At 43.0% G+C, this 20,540-nt stretch overlaps 1 protein-coding gene and 1 long non-coding RNA gene across 17 annotated transcripts in view; one reads left to right on the forward strand and one right to left on the reverse strand.

Moving 5' to 3' along the window:
* SLC45A2 (solute carrier family 45 member 2) overlaps positions 1–20,540 on the reverse strand; it is a 178,537-nt gene that overhangs the window by 24,612 nt on the left and 133,385 nt on the right. The window lies entirely within an intron of this gene.
* LOC130295178 (uncharacterized) overlaps positions 7,115–20,540 on the forward strand; it is a 112,026-nt gene continuing 98,600 nt past the window's right edge. The window contains exon 1 of the long non-coding RNA XR_008848724.1: positions 7,115–7,226. This is a non-coding gene — a long non-coding RNA (uncharacterized LOC130295178). The remainder of the gene's footprint in view (positions 7,227–20,540) is intronic.

Below are 20,540 nucleotides of genomic sequence, written 5' to 3' on the forward strand. Positions count from 1 at the left end.
GATAGGAGGACTGGGATAGGAGGACTGGGATTGGAGGTCGGGATTGGAGGTCGGGATAGGAGGACGGGATAGGAGGACGGGAAAGGAGGACTGGGATAGGAGGACTGGGATAGGAGGACTGGGATAGGAGGACTGGGATAGGAGGACTGGGATAGGAGGACTGGGATAGGAGGACTGGGATAGGAGGACTGGGATAGGAGGACTGGGATTGGAGGACTGGGATTGGAGGACGGGATAGGAGGACGGGATAGGAGGACGGGAAAGGAGGACGGGAAAGGAGGACGGGAAAGGAGGACGGGAAAGGAGGACGGGAAAGGAGGACGGGAAAGGAGGACGGGAAAGGAGGACGGGAAAGGAGGACGGGAAAGGAGGTCGGGAAAGGAGGTCGGGAAAGGAGGTCGGGAAAGGAGGTCGGGAAAGGAGGACGGGATAGGAGGACGGGATAGGAGGTCGGGATAGGAGGACGGAATAGGAGGTTGGGATATGACAACAATATATGAGGACGGGCTATGAAGTCAAAAGCTTCCTCCTTTGTTTATTTTCCTCCCCAACAAGGATTAGGAAGGAAAAACTGGGCATCGCCGGGTACTCAACTAGTAGGTTATATAGAGCACAATGAAATCTTGCTTTATTAATTTTTATGTTCTCTATTATTGTGCCTTAGTACATTTTGGATATAATGGGGATTTCTGGAATAGATGATTTTTTATTTTATGGTTTGGAATATGTATTCTCTGAATATTACACAAAAATAACATTCTCATTAATTTGATTCTGTGGTGACCCAGTACAGGAGGTGTTACCATGTGCTCTTGCTGTGCTGTCAGGCAGCCTCCTTCAGTGACCCCAAGGCCCCCTGCACTTGTTTCCCCATTGTAAGTTTGTTTTACCATGTAAAGTGTTAGAGTTATACCATGTGATTTGTCATGTGATTGTTACCCAGGAGGTATCAGTGACCAGGTGATCCCAAGAGTGACCTATGGGCTCCCTGCTTGTCTCCCCCATATAAGCCCTGGGTGGAGCTTCTCTCTCTCTCTTCTGCTGAGGTCCAGTGCAGTCGCCTAGTGTGTGTGTCCAGAGTGTTGGAGACCTCAAAGTCCAGTTCTGCAGCCACCATCAAGTCAAGTAAGATAAAGTCACAGATTTATGAGCCAAGTCAGGCCCTGTCATCTGTCAGGTCAACGTGATCTGCATTCAATTGTCCAGTCCTACTACAAGTCCCAGCAAGCCCTTAAGGTCTCTGCGTCACTGGTCACCTCCTTGGGCCCTGGCGGAACTGCACATACTTTACCAACCGTCTACCCTCAGTAAAGCTACTGTTATCCGTAACTTGACATCTGAGTCTTTATTGCCCCCGTGCCTAGCCCAGGATCCAGCGGTATACCTTCGGGTGGTTATAGGCTAAACCATGCCCTGGCGTCACAAATACAAGGGGTTAATGCCATCTGCCCCTAGGGTAACAACCTCTGCCCTGCACCACACACCCCGCCTCCACAATTCCTTTTGGGTATAAAGAGTGAATAATAGATTCAGTTTCCTTTCTATTTTTATTCGAGAGCATTGTCTACATCTACTCGTATGCCCAGGTTTACATGGCAGGTTTCCCAGTCTTTCAGATTAGACTTTTATAGCAGTTTGGCCTCCAGGGGCAGCTCAGATGGTTGGTTGATAGCTTTGATTTAGGTTCATTTTTGTTATATATTGTTTTTTGTTATTATTATTCATATCTCCTTATATCCTCACAGTAATTCTCAGCTGGTTTTGTGCACTGTATACTATATATTAATCCTTTGGTGGTACACTGTTGCATCAGCCTTTAGCAACCACCTGGAAGACCTATTGTATCTGGCCTTGGATAGCCAACAGAGAAATAAAGCCAAATTTTGTGACTGTGAATACAGACTCCTGCCATGCACTAAAAATACAATACAAATTGTAAAAGGAGTTGGAAAAATCTAGCCTTGAAAATGATAGATGTATTGTCACATGTATCATTAAGTGGTAATGTAGAAAGCACCACTTTGTCTGTAATCCTGGTGACCTAAAAAGGTCATAATCCTGCTATTCCCAGTACTTTTCTATCTCTACTGCTAAAAAAAAAAATATATTACCCCTCAAAAAAAAAAAAAAAATATATACACACACACACATATACTATATATATATATATATATATATATATATATATATATATATATATATATATATATATATTATATAGCAAAGTACTGAGAATAACAGCATTATTTTCAAGGCTAGCTTTTTCCAACTACTTTTACAATTAATATATATATATATAGATATATATATATATATATATATATATATATATATATATATAGATATATATATATAGAGAGATATATATATATATAGATATATAGATATATATATATAGAGAGAGAGAGAGAGACACACACACACACACACACACACACATTATATATATATATATATATATATATATATATATATATATACACACACACACACACACATATATCTAGCTATATACATCTAGGCCCAAGACAGACACTGAAGGCAACATCTGCCACACAGGATGGGCAGTATGCTATAGTCTGTACTGGGTCACTAAATATATAGGATACTGCCCATCCTGTGTGCGATGTTGCCTTCAGTGTCCATCTTGGGCCCACACTACTCAGGACTCAATATCTACTAAAAACGTACACAGAATATGAGCCAGAGCACTCTTCAAGTTCCAGTAAACTTCTGATATTGTCTTTGGATAGTAGCGTGGAGTCGGTAGATGGTAACGGGGGAGTTCAGACGCTGGCCACGGACCGTATCACGCCACTTGGTGCTTCATCAGGCCGCACTCACGTCATCACGCTTACTCCACGTATTTAACCCCCTCTGAAAAAAATGCAGGTGCATAAAGGTGCATTAACACAACTTAACTCACACTGTGCCTAACAAAAACAAATAGTGTGTTAAAAACTAGATATAAATGCCTGTGTGAACAGAATCCAGGGAATAAAGACATACTATAACAAACCCCTAACTCATTTTTAATCATTAAAAGGGGTACTCCGGCGCTAAGACATCTAGGAGATAGGGGATAAGATGCCTGATCGCGTAGGTCCCGCCGCTGGGGACCCCCGTGATCTTGCACGCAGCACCCCGCTAAAATCAGTCCCCGGAGCATGTTTGCTCCAGGTCTGATTACTGTCGATCATGGGGTCGGAGCAGTGTGATGCCATGGCTCCGCCCCGTGTGACATCATGCTCCGCCCCCTCAATGCAAGCCTATGGGAGGGGGCAAACATGCTCTGGGGACTTATTTTAGCGGGGTGCAGGGACCCCCGCGATCAGGCATCTTATGCCTTATCCTTTGGATAGGGGATAAGATGTCTTGGCGCCGGAGTACCCCTTTAAGCCCCATAGGGCTTGTCTCCTCCAACCTGAGGATCCATCTCGATTCTTTAAGGAATAGGGTTTGATGTTTGTCCTTTCCATATTTTGCATTATTAATCTGTTCCAAAGCTGCAAACCTTAGATCCTTCTGCTTGCCGACACTTTTCCAGTTTTTCAAGACCCCATGTGCTCACGTATCCGGTGGAACAAGGGACGTATCGTCTTCCCGATATAATAATGGCCACATGTACATATGATACAGTAAACTACATACAGTATTTAGATCTACATGTCAATGTTTGCTTAATGTTTACTGTATGCCCTCCTAGTTTTATGACATTCGTTTTTATCTTCATCTCACAGAAAGAACACGAGCCACAGGCATAACTACCTGCATGGCTACACTCATCCAACCATGTTCTTTTCCAGGTATGTTCTTTTTCAAATAATCCCTAATAGTTCCATTGCATCTGTAATTCACTATTGGTTTAGAAGCAGCAATGTCAGCAATATCAGGATCATTTTGTAATATAAACCAATTTGAAAAAATAGCTTGTTTGATTCTTTCATTCAATGGGGTGTTTTTAAACGTAAAAAAAAAGTCTCATCCTGTCCCTATTCCTAACTAACAGATGTTCCCTAGGAATAGTGTCTATTTTTGGTCTGGCCTGAGCAAGTACATCTTGGGGATAACCCCTAGCAACTAAACGGCTCGCCAATTCATCTGCCTATTGACAAAAACCTTTGGATCTGAATTGATCCGTTTCAAACGGACTTACTGACTGTATGGAATGCTAGTGTTTGCTTTCTGGGATGGGATTAGTTATAATGAAGGATGGCATTCCAGGCTGTATCTTTCCTAAAACTGAAGTTTGCAGTACACCCTCTTTGACCTCCATTCTAACATCTAAAAAGTCCAAAGAATTACCCATGAAAACTGAAGTGAACACCATATTGGCTTCATTTATGTAATTCAAATAGGTTAAAAACTCAGAATGTCGTCCACGTACCTTAACATGTGTTCAGTGTGGTGGAGAAAGGGATTTAAAGGTGTAAAAATATAATCCTGTTCAAAAATACCTAAAAAATATTAGCAAAAGTGCAGAAAACTGGGAACCCCATCACGGTCCCCAGCAATTGACTAAACCAATCTCCATCACATTGAAAACAATTGTTATTTAACACCAGCGAAGTAGCTTATGAAATAAATCTCTCAAACCCAGGGGACTTCTCAGCTGAAGAGAGAAACGTCCTCAAAGCCTGTACACCCGCATCCTGAGGGATGTCGGTGTACAGGCTTTCAACAACTAAAACCTTCCGACCACTCAAAACACTGAAGTGCCATTATGAGGTTGCCTGAATCCTTAACACATATGTGGGGATCTGTTTTAATAGTGGGGAGATAAGCCAATCAATATAAACTAGATAACGCTTGGGTAGGGGAACCTATAGCAGCCACAATTGGGCGGCCTGGTGGGGGATTTTGACTTTTATGAGTTTTAGGCAGAATATGCATATGCAGTTTTGATGGGTGTACGGGGATTAACTTCTCAGCCGTTTTTTCACTGACGATCTCAGCTTCTACATATTTTCTAATAAAACTACATACGCTATCCATAATTTTACTAGTAGGATCACTGGGCAATTTTTCATACACTGAGAAATTGCCCAAATGTATCTCTGCACCATAGTCTTTCTTCCACCAAACTACTACTGAACCCCCTTTATCTGCCTTAGACACTATCATTTCTTTATTGTTCCCCAACCAATCCAAAACCTGTTGTTCCTTTTTAGTAATATTAAACCCTGCCTTTGGGTAAATGAGGGCTTTAATCTCTTTACACTCTGCCTGATAAAATGCATCAATGGAACTACCCGGAATAGTAGGAGGGTTGAAAGTGGATTGGTTACCCCCCCTTAAAAAAAACTCTTTTCCTTTTCCAACCCCATAGCTATCCAAAAACCCAAAGGTCCTATTGAACACTGCACCTCTCCCTCCAATGGTGAAAAATCTTTTTTTATTTGTTTTATGTTTTTGCATCATGGTGAAGTACTTCTTTAAATTAATCTTCCTGACTGCTTTAAACAGATCTTCCTCAAACATAGGAAATCAAAGTCCTCCTTCAAATTGATGAATTACAGATTCAATGGAACCATTAGGGATTATTTGAAAAAGAAAGAAAAAGAACATACCTGGAAAAGAACATGGTTGGATGAGTGGAGCCATGCAGGTAGTTATGCCTGCGGCTCATGTTCTGTGAGATGAACATAAAAACGAATGTCATAAAACTAGGAGGGCGTAGAGTAAACATTAAGCAAAGATTGACAAGTAGATCTAAATATGTAGTTTACTGTATGATATGTACATGTGGCTATTATTATATCGGGAAGACGATACGTCCCTTGTTCCACCGGATACGTGAGCACATGAGGTCTTAAAAAACTGGAAAAGGGTTGACAAGCTTTATCAATCATATGAGAAAATATCATAAAAATGCACAGAAGGATCTAAGGTTTGCGGCTTTGGAACAGATTAATAATGCAAACTATGGTAAGGACAGACATCAAACCCTACTCCTTAAAGAATCAAGATGGATCCTCAGGTTGGAGGCGACAGGCCCTATGGGCCTTAATGATAAAAACGAGTTAGGGGCTTTGTTATAGTATGTCTCTATTCCCTGGATTCTGGTCACACAGGCATTTATTCTATATAGTTTTTAACCCACTATTTGGTTTTTCTAGGCACAGTATTTAAGTTGTGTTAATGCACCTTTACGCACCTGCATTTTTTCAGAGGGGGTTAAATACGTGGAGTAAGAGCAATGACGCGAGTGCAGCCTGATGAAGCACCAAGTGGCGTGATACGGTCCGTGGCCAGCGTCTGAACTCCCCCGTTACCATCTACCGCCTCCCCGCTACTATCCAAAGAGAATATTGGAAGTTTACTGGAACTTGAAGAATTTTTGGGTGAGTGCTCTGGCTCATATTCTGTGCACGTTTTTAGTTCCAATGGACTTCATTTCCACGTGAGCACCATCAGTAATGATTCTTTCCTTTGCAGTATTATAAGTGCATCCTAGGTGTATTGACATTTATTAGTGCAGGTGTTATTTCAGTGCCAGTATTTTTTTGTCCTTGGACTGTTGGTCAATATCTACTAATGTTATGCGATGGTTAAAGGGGTATTCCAGGCCAAAACTTTTATATATATATATATATATATATATATATATATATATATATATATATATATATATCTCAACTGGCTCCGGAAAGTTAAACAGATTTGTAAATTACTTCTATTAAAAAATCTTAATCCTTCCAATAGTTATTAGCTTCTGAAGTTGAGTTGTTTTCTGTCTAACTGCTCTCTGATGACTCACGTCCCGGGAGCTGTCCAGCTCCTATGGGGATATTCTCCCATCATGCACAGCTCCCGGGACGTGACATCATCATTGAGCAGTTAGACAGAAAACTTCAGAAGCTAATAACTATTGGAAGGATTAAGATTTTTTAATAGAAGTAATTTACAAATCTGTTTAACTTTCCGGAGCCAGTTGATATATATATAAAAAAAGGTTTTGCCTGGAATACCCCTTTAATGTATTGGTATTTTCTATGTACCTGTTGCTTTAAGCCTGTTATACCCTGTTAGGGGAGTGTGTATGAGGTAAACCATGTGACTTGTCAGCCCAATGGGAGTTCAGAGTTCGGTTCTTAGCTGAGGTACAGTTTGGAGAAAGTCTGAGGAGAGTGTGAGGTGTTCTGAGGAGGCCTTAAGTCTAACCCTGCAACCACGCATCTTCTAAAGCAAATCCCCGGCACCCAGGTCAACATCAAAGCCTAGCGGTAAGCATTAAAGAGGTTATCCACCATAAGGTGATTTTAGTACGTACCTGGCAGACAGTAATGGACATGCTTAGGAAGGATCTGTGCTTGTCTTGGGGCTATGTTATGAGATTACCATAACGCTGTGGCTAGCTTTTTGTGAACTGGTATTTCCTGTTTGACTTTTGTCTTTTTTTTACTACAAATCCCATAATTCCATTTTCCTCCCTCCCACACATCAGCCACCCCACCATTGAAACATAAATGAGCTGCATCCATTCAAAAAGACCTGTGTTTTCCAATACGGGTGCCTACAGCTGTTGCATTAGTTGCAGATTGATCTCTCTCCCACCAAGCGATCGCTCCACCCATTGAAGCAGACAGGCTCCCTGTCATCAGCTGACTAGTGAGTCAGGTCTCAGCCGCATTGCAACCTGGGAAAATTCTGAGACAATAGTCATTTTGTATGCTGTTAAAAATAAATATTGGGGTGAAACTCGCAGAAGAATTCTGAGAAAACCGTCACACACAGGTACAGACACTATATTATTAACTACACTAACTTTACAGCCCCTGCAGCATAGTCAAATAAAAAAAATTCCTGGAATACCCCTTTAAAGTCCCAGGGATCCAAGTCAGTCATCTAAACCAGTCATACAAGTCAGTCATTCAAGTCACTAAAGTAAGCATGGGTTGCCAGCAAGTCAGTCATATACAGTACAATCAACTACAAGTCCAAGCAAGCCAATAAGCTTCCAAGGTTTACCCTGCACCTTCCTTTGTACCAATCTGAGCTGTAAGGGATTTTACTATCTTTCCTGCCTCAGTAAAGTCAGTTTATACGTAACCTTGCGTCAGAGTATTCATTGCCCCGTGCCTGGCCCAGGAGAAGCTAGCTCAATCTCGGACAGTGTCTAGGCTAACAGTGACCTGGCGTCATGAAAAGGTTAATTACCCTCACATGACACCATATATGATAAACACAATTTTTTTTTATTTTTTTTGTGTTAATTTTATTTTTAAACTCATCTATTTATTTTAAAACTAACCTATAAATGACCCTACATTACTGTCTGTGCAATTAAAATTATTGTTAAAAGCAGTGTTCTCTAACCTGTGACTGTCCAGCTATTGTGTCCCAGTATGATACCCATGAGGATGGGGGAAGTAGTCAAGGGCAGCTGCAGATTGTAGTTTCTCGGGCAAAGTCTTTAGTGTAGTCTAGGATGGCTTCATGGCCGGCTAATCCTGTATATCCCCCCCTATGGACCCTTGTAACTTATATAACTGGTGGTTTGCCCAATAGGTGGTAGTGCGTGACCCCAGGGTACACTTTGGATGAGGTATCTGGGGGTATACCCAAGGTAGCGTGTGCAATAGGAAAACTCCACACACAGATATAACAGGAAACATCTTATCCCCTATCAAAAGGATACGGGATAAGATGTTAGATCGCAGGGGTCCCGCTCCAGGCCGGCAGCAGCGGCATCCGGAACACGGATGCTTGCAGCTTCCATGTTCATGATGTCATGCCACGCTCCCTCCATTCAGGTCTATGGGAGGTGGCATGGCAGCTAGTACATAGCTGTCACACCTCCTATCCTCCCTATCCTTAAAGGTGTTCTCCGTCCCTAGACATCTTATCCCCTATCCAAAGGACAGACAAACTAGCAGACAGGGGTTACTCTAATCATTTGACTTAAGAGGCCTTTAATAAAGGTAGAAAACATGTATTGAGCTATTACACAATAAGAGAGATACATTTCAGAATCATGAGATATTTGTTTTCTCATCTGATCACACCCCCTTGAATTTCTTGGTCAAGAAGGCCATCAACAAATATTGGTTCATGATTGAACAAGACTTGTATTTAGCAGAACAAGCTAAAAATCAAGAAAAAATGTGTATGTGCAGCTCACAACAAAGTAAACAAGGTCAACTGAGATACTCTCACACCCAGAGAGTGGAAAAAAAATACTAAAAATCAAGAATTCTCAGTTTACCATCTGTCACAAGTACTGATGTATGGTGGATGTTTGAAATCCTTACATTAAACCAATGTTAGATATAAAATGATATTAAAAATAGACAATCAATAATACAAAAATCCAATGATGAATTCACAGACCGCAGGACCCTACGGCTGTGTTACCGAAAAATTAGTAATACCCCTACTTCACACACAGGTACATAACTACCCATAATATTGCAATAAAACCAATAAGCTGCATGCTGAATACTAGATACTGGTCCAACTCCCATTGACCATATGGGCAGAGTTAAATCATCTGAGCATGGTATATATACACATATGTGAAATAATTGTATGCAGAATAGTACTTATAATTCCTACAAGAAAAGATTTCTTATATCAAATGTCCACAACTCCTGTGAAGAAAATATATGCTGGTCTTCTGTTTGCTATTGTGCAAATCCTGTAAGGAAAAATGTACAATGGTCCTTTGTTTTGCTAATATGCAATTCCTGTGGGAAGAAATCTGCAAAATCCACATACCTTGTTCCCAGATCCTGGAAAAAAGATAAAAGTGAGACATTCGCCAGTGTATCCTTATATGAAGGACACACCAGAAAAACTTCAGAAGCTAATAACTATTTGAAGGATTAAGATTTTTTAATAGAAGTAATTTACAAATCTAATTTAAAGAAAAAGGATAAGTGCAGCTCACAATTAATACACTAATCCGAGGTTAGATTGGGTAGGCACCTATACCCTAGGTGCAAGAGGAAAAAGTTCAGTAGCAAAAATATTAACCCAAATCCTCAAGGAGAGTGTATATAATATTAATATTTATAATGAATCGAACAGACCGTGCTTCAATTAACAGTAATATTTATTATAATATCACATTAATTATAAAAATAAAAATCACTTAAAATTTGTATAATTAATGTGATATTATAATAAATATTACTGTTAATTGAAGCACGGTCTGTTCCATTCATTATAAATACAGTGACCCCCGACTTATGATGGCCCCGACATATGAGAATTTCAACATATGATGGCCTCTCAGAGCCCATCGTATGTTGAAGGCAGCATCGACATATGATGCTGCTGTGTTTCGGGGCCATCGTACAAACAGCTATCTCACAGCGCTGACAACTTCAGCAACTGACAGACAGTTGTTTAATGTGCCCCGTGTGCTCCGTTCTGCCTCCTGTTACTCACATGCTGTCCTACTAACTCACGCAGGCTTCCACTGTGAGCTCCGTGTAAGCCCCGCCTCCCCCAGTGCAGCCATAGCCAATAGCCTGCAGCCTCTTGCTGCAGGCATCCAATGAGCTGCTGGCTGCCCTCCCCTTCCTTTCCTATAGAGCTGTAGTTGGCAGGATCGTAATGGAGGACATTCTGTCCCCCCTGAAGGTATTTAAAGAACTGTACAGTACTGTATGCGATGTGACACATCACATACAATACATATACACACTATACACCCCATACATCAATGTTTCCCTATCAGTGTGCCTCCAGCTGTTGCTAAACTATAACTCCCAGCATGCCCAGACAGTCAATGGCTGTACATGCATGCTGGGAGTTGTAGTTGTGCAATAGCTGGAGGCACCTTGGTTTGTTAAACACTCCCCATACACTCCACATACAATGGTCATCCCAGAACCAATTAGCAGTTTCCCATAGAGATATGTATTCAACATACAATGGTTCCAAGGCCCCAGAACCAATTACCATTTTTACATAGACATATGTACTCGACATATGATGGTTTCAACATATGATGGTTCTCCTGAAACCAATTAATATCATATGTTGAGGGACCACTGTATTAATATTATATACACTCTCCTTGAGGTTTTGGGTAAATATTTTTGCTACCTAATTTACAAATCTGTTTAACTTTCCGGAGCCAGTTGATATATAAAAAAAAGTTTTTGCCTGGAATACCCCTTTAAGGTTGCACCTGTGAGGCCATGCACCTATATCAGCCAACTTAGGTGGGGCTTGTAGCCTGTCTCTCCCTCCTCCCATTGTATGTGTGCTCAGTCACACTGGAGGCAACTTGGAGCAGGCTGCATGTCGGCCTAATGCTGCTTTTATTGCCCACTGGCCCCTGGTTTTTGCTTATCACGCACAGGTAGGTTAGCGTTAGGTCCCGTGACATTTGAGAAACCTTGGCGTTGGTGTGCGGGCTCTGGTGTGTCCTTCATATAAGGATACATTGGCGAATGTCTCAATTTTAACATCATTGTTGAGGGATAGCCAATGTTATTGTATACATCTACCACATTAGTGCACCTAAATTTCTGTATTGTAAAAAAGATAAAAGGCAATGTTTCGTCTAATACTCTGTGGGCAACAGAGATCGATTGTATGCCTTTAAGATGAGCAGGTCTCAGAGAGAGATCCAATTTAGTATAGCCTCGTTATTCCTGTAGTAAGAAATGTTGGCACCAAGTGCCACTCCCCACTACCGGCTCACGCCTTGGACGGATTCTGGCCTCTAGTTGTCCCGGTCCTCCGGCTAGAGGCAGTGATGGAAAGGCACGTTGGTGCGGCCATTCACTCTAGCGGGTTCTCCGTGGCGTGTGACGCAAGCAGGTCAGCTGACCGGGAGGTCTGAATGTGTACTCCGTGAGCTGGATGTATCTTCCGTAAGGATCACTCAGCCAGTTGTAATAGGTGAGCACAGGAGAAAGGAAAATCCGGCTCCCAAGACTGGATAAAAGTTCATAGCTTTAATGTAACGTATTAAAATCCAACATTCTCCTGTGCTCATCTGTTGTACCTGGGAACACGGCCCTTGTGTAATCCGACGCTTCCGCTGGAGGGTGTGCTGAGTTCATCGTGATCTGGGTCTACATGCTGCTAATGGTGAGCTGAACCTTTGCTTTCTTATCTGGACAGTTGTAAAAGGACTGGATCAACGCTATGCAGAGGTCGTTCAGTTCTTTCTAGGCATGCTGGCATCAGTAGTAGCTGACTATGAGATCTCAATAGTGCAGATTTTAGCGGATCTTTTCTAGATGTAGAGAAAGGTCTTTAGATAAAAGTCTTTTTATAACACACAGTATGGTGGTGATATTCTCTCTCAGTGTGAATAGGGTGCAATCATCAGCGTTTCACGTGAATGGGGTGTGAACTGTTAAAATGGAGTAATGAATTGCAAGCAATATTATTTCAATATCCTTGAATGGTCAAAACTCCATCTATGACTTAACTTAACATCCAAAAAACTGAGTTCAAACCCCCCAAACAGGTGAGTGAACATGTTCTCACGATTAATCTCGTTAAGGTAGGAAACAAAACTGCAAAAATCGGCTTCCGAACCTTCCCAAACAATTAGTATGTCATTGACAAATCTTTAAAAAAATCTTGATATTCCCAACAAAAGGGTTGGTGGGAGAAAAAAAACATAGCGGCGCTCGAAAACCGAGAGAAACAGATTAGCATAGATGCAAGGTACCAAGGTGACCATGGCAGTCCTGGTCTCTTGCCTATACCAAGTGTCTCCGACCTTAAACTCATTATGGGTGAGGATAAATAAAAGGAATTCAGTCACAAAGTCAATGGAATAGTCTTTTCTGTCTCAGTCAGGATTTCACGGATAGCCTGTACACCTGCAAAATGAGAGATGCGGGTGTACAGGCTCTTGACGTCAATGGAAATGAGAGGGTAATTGTCGTACCAGTGAAAACGGTCTAAATGTTTCAGCAGGTCGCCAGTGTCTTTAACATAAGAGGGTGTAGATGACAATAATGGCTTTAAGAGCCATTCAATATATTGCAATAGGTATTCAGTCGCAGAACCGATCCCTGCCACAATTGGGTGTCCAGGGGGTTCGCTCTGCAACTTGTGCACCTTGGGCAAACAATACCACTTCACAAAAGAAGGGCTGTGTGGAGTTAGTTGTTCAGCTCTAGTCTGAGTCAGCTGCCCTGCTTTACATTTTTGCCTCAAAAAGGAGCGTAATTGGCTCATAGTGCGAGTAGTGGGATTACCAACAAGATGTTTATAGGTGTTATTCTTTTTCTGTATCATATGATTCAGTCATCATGGAAAGACATTGCCTCCTTTGTCGGCCTTCATTACTCGTAAATTAGGTCGAGAATTGAGGCACTTCAGTGCCCTTCTTTCTCTTTCCTAGAGGTTCTCTCTACCCTGGGGGTAAATTAATGCCTTCATATCTCGTTCCACCACCCGTGTGAACAGGTCTATAGAACTGCCCACAGGGATGGGAGGAGAGTTTGTAGAAGGGTTGCCTCCTCTAAAGGATAGAACTTCTTTCGTAGGGGAAGGGGAGGGCACTGGTTCATGATCTGACAAATGACAGAGGGTATTCAAAGTGTGAAGGTCCTCCGGAGCTGCCCCCCAAAATTGGGAAAAATCCAAGAGGACCATGACAGCAGGTATTTCTCCTTCTTTATAAATCACATGAGCATCTTTACCTGGAATAAAAAAAACTAACAGGAATCGAAGACTACCTTTCAACCGCCGACGAGGGAATGAGCTGCGTCAACCGTCCAACTTCTGGACTGCAGATTCTAACACAAATCAATCGGACGAGACTACACGTCCTACACGATCTGCTCAGATATCCACCAAGAAGGATACATCCACTGTGGTCTCCCGATACCGTATTGCATACCGTACCTAGTGTAGAGGTCCCCACAGTCAGAGTAACTACGTTCAGGTAGGGTTCCTCAGGTGGGACAGCCCCTAGTCGCCTCTGCTAAAGTCTATCTTTAATAATAATAAATGTATATATTTAATAATTATATATTCTATATTAATGAATAGTTCTTACCTTTTTCAGCGTCGCAAGACCTTCAGTCAGTAGGACCTTAGGAGGTCCTTGGGTCACGTGTTACCCGCAAATCTCTGTAATGGTGATTGACATCAATATGGACCAATTAGCGTTAGTCCAGCCCCTGCCCATATAAGGGAACTGAGTCCAATTATCGCTCTCTTGGGTTGCTGCTCTCGTGGATGCCGGACTAACAGAACGGTGCTACGCAACAATCAATGACATGCTAGGCCTCAAAACCTCCGGCCTCAGCGGAACCAAAACCGTGAGTTCAAATCTAAATCCCAGCTAATGCTAGCGTGACTACTGGACCACAACTAACCCCTTAATCCAGTGGAGGAACGCATAGTACTAAAAGACTCTTAATGCTAAAGTCCCAACCTTAGTCAATCTCCAAGGAAAAGCTGTTGTTATACTCAGAGATTGTTGTATTATTGAAGCTTGCAGAAAATCTTCAGTAAATGTTAATGCTGTTTCAGAAACTCTCTGGTTGTGGACAATCTATTCTTCTCATCTACCTCCCTATCGCTCTTGGGAAGGGTGGCGGTAGGAAAAGAGTTACTGAGGAACCCTCACCCTGGCGTCACGAATAGCAAGGGTTAACAAGCACCCTTTAATTGCTACACAGCTTTCGATCCAGTCCAATTTGAAATAGATTTGTTAAAGGCGACCAAGAAAATCAACCTTCATAAAATGTTTAATAAGAGCAATACCACTTTAGTTCATGTGATTTATAAGGAAGGAGAAATACCTGCTGTTAAAGGTCCCCTTGGGTTTTCCCCAATTTTGGGGGCATCTCCAGAGGATCTTGACACTTTGAATACCCTCTGTCATTTGTCAGATCATGAACCAGTGCCCTCCCCTTCCCCAACGAAAGCAGTTCTATCCTTTTGAGGAGGCAACTCTTCTACATACTCTCCCCCTTGTCCCTGTGGGCAGTTCTATAGACCTGTTCGCACGGGCGGTGGAACGAGATGTGAAGGCGTTAATTTACCCCCAGAGTAGAGAGAACCTCTCGGAAGGAGAAAGAAGGAGAAGGAAGTGCCTCAATTTTCGACCTCATTTACAAGTAATTAAGGCAGACAAAGGAGGCAGTGTCGTTTTTATGACGACTGAATCATATGATACCTATAAACGTCTTGTTGGTAATCCCAAGGTGCACAAGCCAATTGTGGCGGGGATCGGCTATGCGAATGAATACCTATCGCAAAATATATAGAATGGCTCTTAAAGCCATTATTGTCATCTACACCCTCTTATGTTAAAGACACTGGCGACCTGCTGACACATTTAGTCAGTTTTCACTGGCATGACAATTTCCATCTCATTTCCATTGATGTAAAGAGCCTGTACACCGGCTTCCCTCATGATGCGGGTGTACAGGCTATCCGTGAAATCCTGACTGAGACAGAAAAGACTGACAATTTCATTTATGTTGTGACTGAATCCCTTTTATTTATTCTGACCCATAATGAGTTTAAGGTCGGAAACACTTGGTATAGGCAAGAGACCAGGACTGCCATGGTCACCCTGGTTTCTTGCACCTATAATAATCTGTTTCTCTCGGTTTTCGAGGGTCCCTATGTTTTTTTCTTCCACCAACCCTTTGGTTGGGAAGATCAAGATTTTTGACATACTAATTGTTTGGGAAGGCTCGGAAGCCGATTTTTGCAGTTTTGTCTCCTACCTTAACGAGATTAATCGTGAGAACATGTTGTTCACTCACCTGTTTGGGGTTTTTGAACTCAGTTTTTTCGAAGTTAAGTTAAAAGTCATAGATGGAGCTTTGACCACTCAGGGATAATGAAAGAATATTGCTCGCAATTCATTACTCCATTTTTACAGTTCACACCCCATCCACGTGAAACGCAGCATTCCAGATTCACAATTTTTGCATTTGAGAAAGGTAAATAGTGATGACAATAGTCTTTTTATCCAGGCCGCTGATCTTAAGATGTCTCCCCGAACGCCAGTATCCACTTAGGCTTATTGAGGAGAGCTTTAAGAGCGAAACTAGTCCCACACTCTGACTTACTACGCTCCAAACCTAGATACAATCAAAAACCCAGATTTCTTTTCTCCCTGGCCAATTCTAATATTAACAACATCGTGACCAATACTAGCCGCAAAAATTGGTACAGATCGGATTCCGATCTGAAAGAAGTAGCACGCAACTCTCCTTTAACCACTTATAGGAAAAAACGTACTCGGAGATTTATTTAGAAGATTGGCTGAAACCAAAATGTACAGGCTAGCGGTGGTAAGTGGCTCACCGATCTAGCCCCCAAAGGAAACTTCCTGTGTAAGACATGTTCTTTTTGCCCACAGTTTATATCTACGAAGATGTTACAATTAGGTGGTCACAATCATGTGATTAGAGATTTGATAACTTGCCATACCTCATATCTCGTGTACGTTATCTTTTGTCCTTGCAGGTTTTTACGTGGGCAAAACGATCCGACCCCTCCATGTCAGATTTCGAGAGCAATTACGCTCCATTAGGACAGGATTGGGTGCTCCTAGATTGATTGCCAAGGTAAAAGAAATACATGCTGGCGACTTCAGCGTTTTACAATTCGCTGGCAGTAAGAGGGTTAAGTCTGTTCCCGAAGGTGCGGACCGGCACGCTTTATTGAAGCCCAGAGAACCACATTGGATCTTGAAACTCAAAGCCACTGGAGCCTTGGGTTTGAAGGACAGAGTTGAATTAGCTCCTTTCCTCTAGTCCTCCCTGCGCATACAGCGTGCATCCCCATACCGTGAAATTGTCTTGATGTATTCACACTGCTATGTTTGATGTTATTTGTTTTTGTTCTGTAGTCACATTACTTTTTCACCACGTGCATTTGTTTTGATCACATGTTAACATTACCTGAGACACCTGTTGATGACGCTGCTGCCTGTGCCGCCTATATATGACGTCACATTGCAAGCGGGAGTCGTACATCGTCTATACGAAGCGATATGAGAGCATGAAACAGTCTGTTCTGGTTGTGCTCCCTGTCTCCGCCTGTGCACGAACGAACGAAATGAACTAAATGCCTTCCTTTTAAAGGGGTACTCCCCTGCTAGACATCTTATCCCCTATCCAAAGGATAGGGGGATAAGATATCTGATCACGGGGGTCCTGCTGCTGGGGCCCCCCATAAATGCCTGCAGCACCCGGCATTCTAAACAAATGCTGGGTTCCTGCGGCAGTGGTCGTGACATCACGGCCACAACCCCTCGTGATATCACACCACACCCCTTCCATTCATGTCTATGGGAGGGGGCGTGTTGTCCGACATGCCCCTCCCATGGACAAGAATGGAGGGGGTGTGGCATTACATCATGAGGGGACGTGGCCATAATGTCGCAATCACGTCCTCTGGCTCCGAGCGTTCTGAACAAAATGTTCCCCTTTGACAGTTAACACAAGAGGTTCCATTGTATGTTTTACATGTGGTTATTTTTTGGATTTCCACGAGAACAAACTAAGATAAGTAACATGTTCCTGTAGCGGGATGACGTCACCAGGGGGCCTGAGGAAATGCCGACATGTGTGAAACGGCCACCGTCACCCAGGTGAGACGTCGCTGCTAACACTGCTCTGAACCCGGGGGAGAAATGCTGGTCTTTTCATATGTGATGTCTACTATACCTCACAAATTATCAGTGTGGGATAATTTCAGTCACCAATCTTCAGCCGATCAAATATGCTTGATAAAGAAGAAAGACGAGTTCACTCTCCGGATTCGTCCAACTTCTGCTTGCTTTATTCGTGAGGTATAGTAGACATCACATAAGAAAAGACCAGCATTTCTCCCCCGAGTGCAGAGCAGAGTTAGCAGGGGCGTCTCACCTGGGTGACAGCGGCCGTTTCACACCTGTCGGTGTTTCCTCAGGCCCCCTGGTGACGTCATCCCGCAACAGGAACGTTTTACTTATGTTAGTGTATTCTCATGGAAACCCAAAATAAAACGGTATGTAAAACATATAATGGAACCTGTTGTCTTAACTGTTAAAGGGGTACTTTGGTGCTGATCGTGATGTTACGGCCACGTCCCCTCATGATGTCATGCCACGCCCCCTCCATTCATGTCTATGGGAGGGGGCGTGTCGGGTGTGGCGTGACATCACGAGGGGTTGTGGCCATGATGTCATGCCCATTGCCGCAGGAACCCTGCGTTTTTGTTTAGAATGCCGGGTACTGCGGGAGATTGCGGGGATGTGATCAGACATCTTATCCCCTATCCTTTGGTTAGGGGATAAAATGTCTAGCAGCATAGTACCCCTTTAAAAGCAACTCATTCTTTGGGTTCAAAAGGAAAGCATTTAGTTAATTTCATTAATTTGAGCCTAGGGGACTGATGGCATTAAGTCTTATGATCGACCTCGCTTCATAATGCAGCAACTGATATTATCCAACGCTGACTGACTACTGTATATTCCCCCAGAGCTTCTAGTTTATTACTAGGCTTGGAACAATACATGTGCGATGGGGTGCTTGTAAATGGCGTGGCTGTAGACATGAGTTCTTCCAGGGCCTCCTTTAGATTACTACAGACTTCTCCTCACTCCTATCCACACTGTACCTCAGCTCTCCTCCACTCTTAGAACTAGACTCAACAACTCCTCCCCCCTACACTACATAAAGATTAGGCAGGGTGGACATCCCATTCGGGCATCAGGATCACATGGTTTACTCTGCATGATTTCCCTTAAAGATACAGTAACACTGATAAACATATGTGTAACACAAAATCGCATATAAGCAATATACCAGTAGTGGACCCAGTGCACCAAAAGTGCCTGAGGCAATGTTTACCTGACAGGACAACATCCTGTACTGGGTCACTACAGTCCAGGATGGAAGTGGGGAACTTGGTCACAGTTCCTTATAGGGGCATTGTTAGCAGTAGCTTAGCAGGAGGCAGACAGGCACGTCTGCATTATCTGACTAGGGGCAAACTGGACTGATTCAAGCCCTTTGGGATATGAGAGTTGATCTTGGGAGACTCCTCCCAGAGAATTTCTAGAACATTCTACATAGAACCAAGATGAGAGGAGTCAGGTGACCAATGTTTCCTGAATCCTTACATACGCAATCCACCTGTGGTAGCAGTAAAGAGTGAAAATATTAACCCTTGCACCTCCTAATGCTGCAATGTAAACTGTGTCATTTATAAAATAACAAGTCATACCATTTTAACTCATGATGCCGAGAGTTATAAATGCTGACACTTAGCAAGAGACTCCTCAGTCACATGACAACAACTTTATGCTTCGGTAGCTGGGAGACAGGTTGGCGTTTCCCAACCAGGGTGCCTCCAGCTGTTGCAAAACTAAAACTCCCAGCATGCCCGGACAGCCTTTGGCTGTCCGGGCATGCCGGGAGTTGTAGTTTTGCAACAGCTGGAGGCACCCTGGCATATAGGCTTGATAATCTGTACTACGATCTCTGAAGGTGAATCATGAAGGGGATGATAGATGTGGAGCATGGCTTTTCTGTCCATAATGTTAGGCCTCTAGTAACCTAGCCAGGAGGCCCGGAGATGTATCAATCCAATGCATTACTGCCACAATAATGCTGCCCGAATCCTGCTGTCACATTACTCCCAATGTAATTACTTGTAATTACAAACCTATAGTATATCAATAGAAATCATTCTCCCATCTCATTATTCTTTTTTCCTGTATAGTTTATCGATAGAAGTGTTAATAGCTGTTTGTTAGACTGGTAAACCTGCCACCTTTTATTCTATCAATACGGTGCAAAATATCCATCCAAGTACCGCAACTATACAGCTCTTTGTATGATATTCCGCTAAACTCATGTATTCATTGAATTTCGCAGGGCTCCAGCCGTCGCTGACATATGGCCTATGCAATCTGTAGACATGATAACTAGATGAAGGATTAGTTTATTTCCAGTACTCTGAATGCTTTTCTTTTCTCTGGACCTGGCTGTAGTCTCATGGGACATGAATGGCAGGAGAGAGCGCTGCTTGTGTATGAAGAGAGCGTGACTGATGGTAGAGAGCGTGACTGCTGGTAGAGAGCGTGACTGCTGGTAGAGAGCGTGACTGCTGGTAGAGAGCGTGACTGCTGGTAGAGAGCGTGACTGCTGGTAGAGAGCGTGACTGCTGGTAGAGAGCGTGACTGCTGGTAGAGAGCGTGACTGCTGGTAGAGAGCGTGACTGCTGGTAGAGAGCGTGACTGCTGGTAGAGAGCGTGACTGCTGGTAGAGAGCGTGACTGCTGGTAGAGAGCGTGACTGATGGTAGAGAGCGTGACTGCTGGTAGAGAGCGTGACTGCTGGTAGAGAGCGTGACTGATGGTAGAGAGCGTGACTGATGGTAGAGAGCGTGACTGATGGTAGAGAGCGTGACTGATGGTAGAGAGCGTGACTGATGGTAGAGAGCGTGACTGATGGTAGAGAGCGTGACTGATGGTAGAGAGCGTGACTGATGGTAGAGAGCGTGACTGATGGTAGAGAGCGTGACTGATGGTAGAGAGCGTGACTGATGGTAGAGAGCGTGACTGATGGTAGAGAGCGTGACTGATGGTAGAGA

The sequence above is a fragment of the Hyla sarda genome, chromosome 1 (assembly GCF_029499605.1).
Source record: "Hyla sarda isolate aHylSar1 chromosome 1, aHylSar1.hap1, whole genome shotgun sequence".
NCBI lineage: Eukaryota > Metazoa > Chordata > Amphibia > Anura > Hylidae > Hyla > Hyla sarda.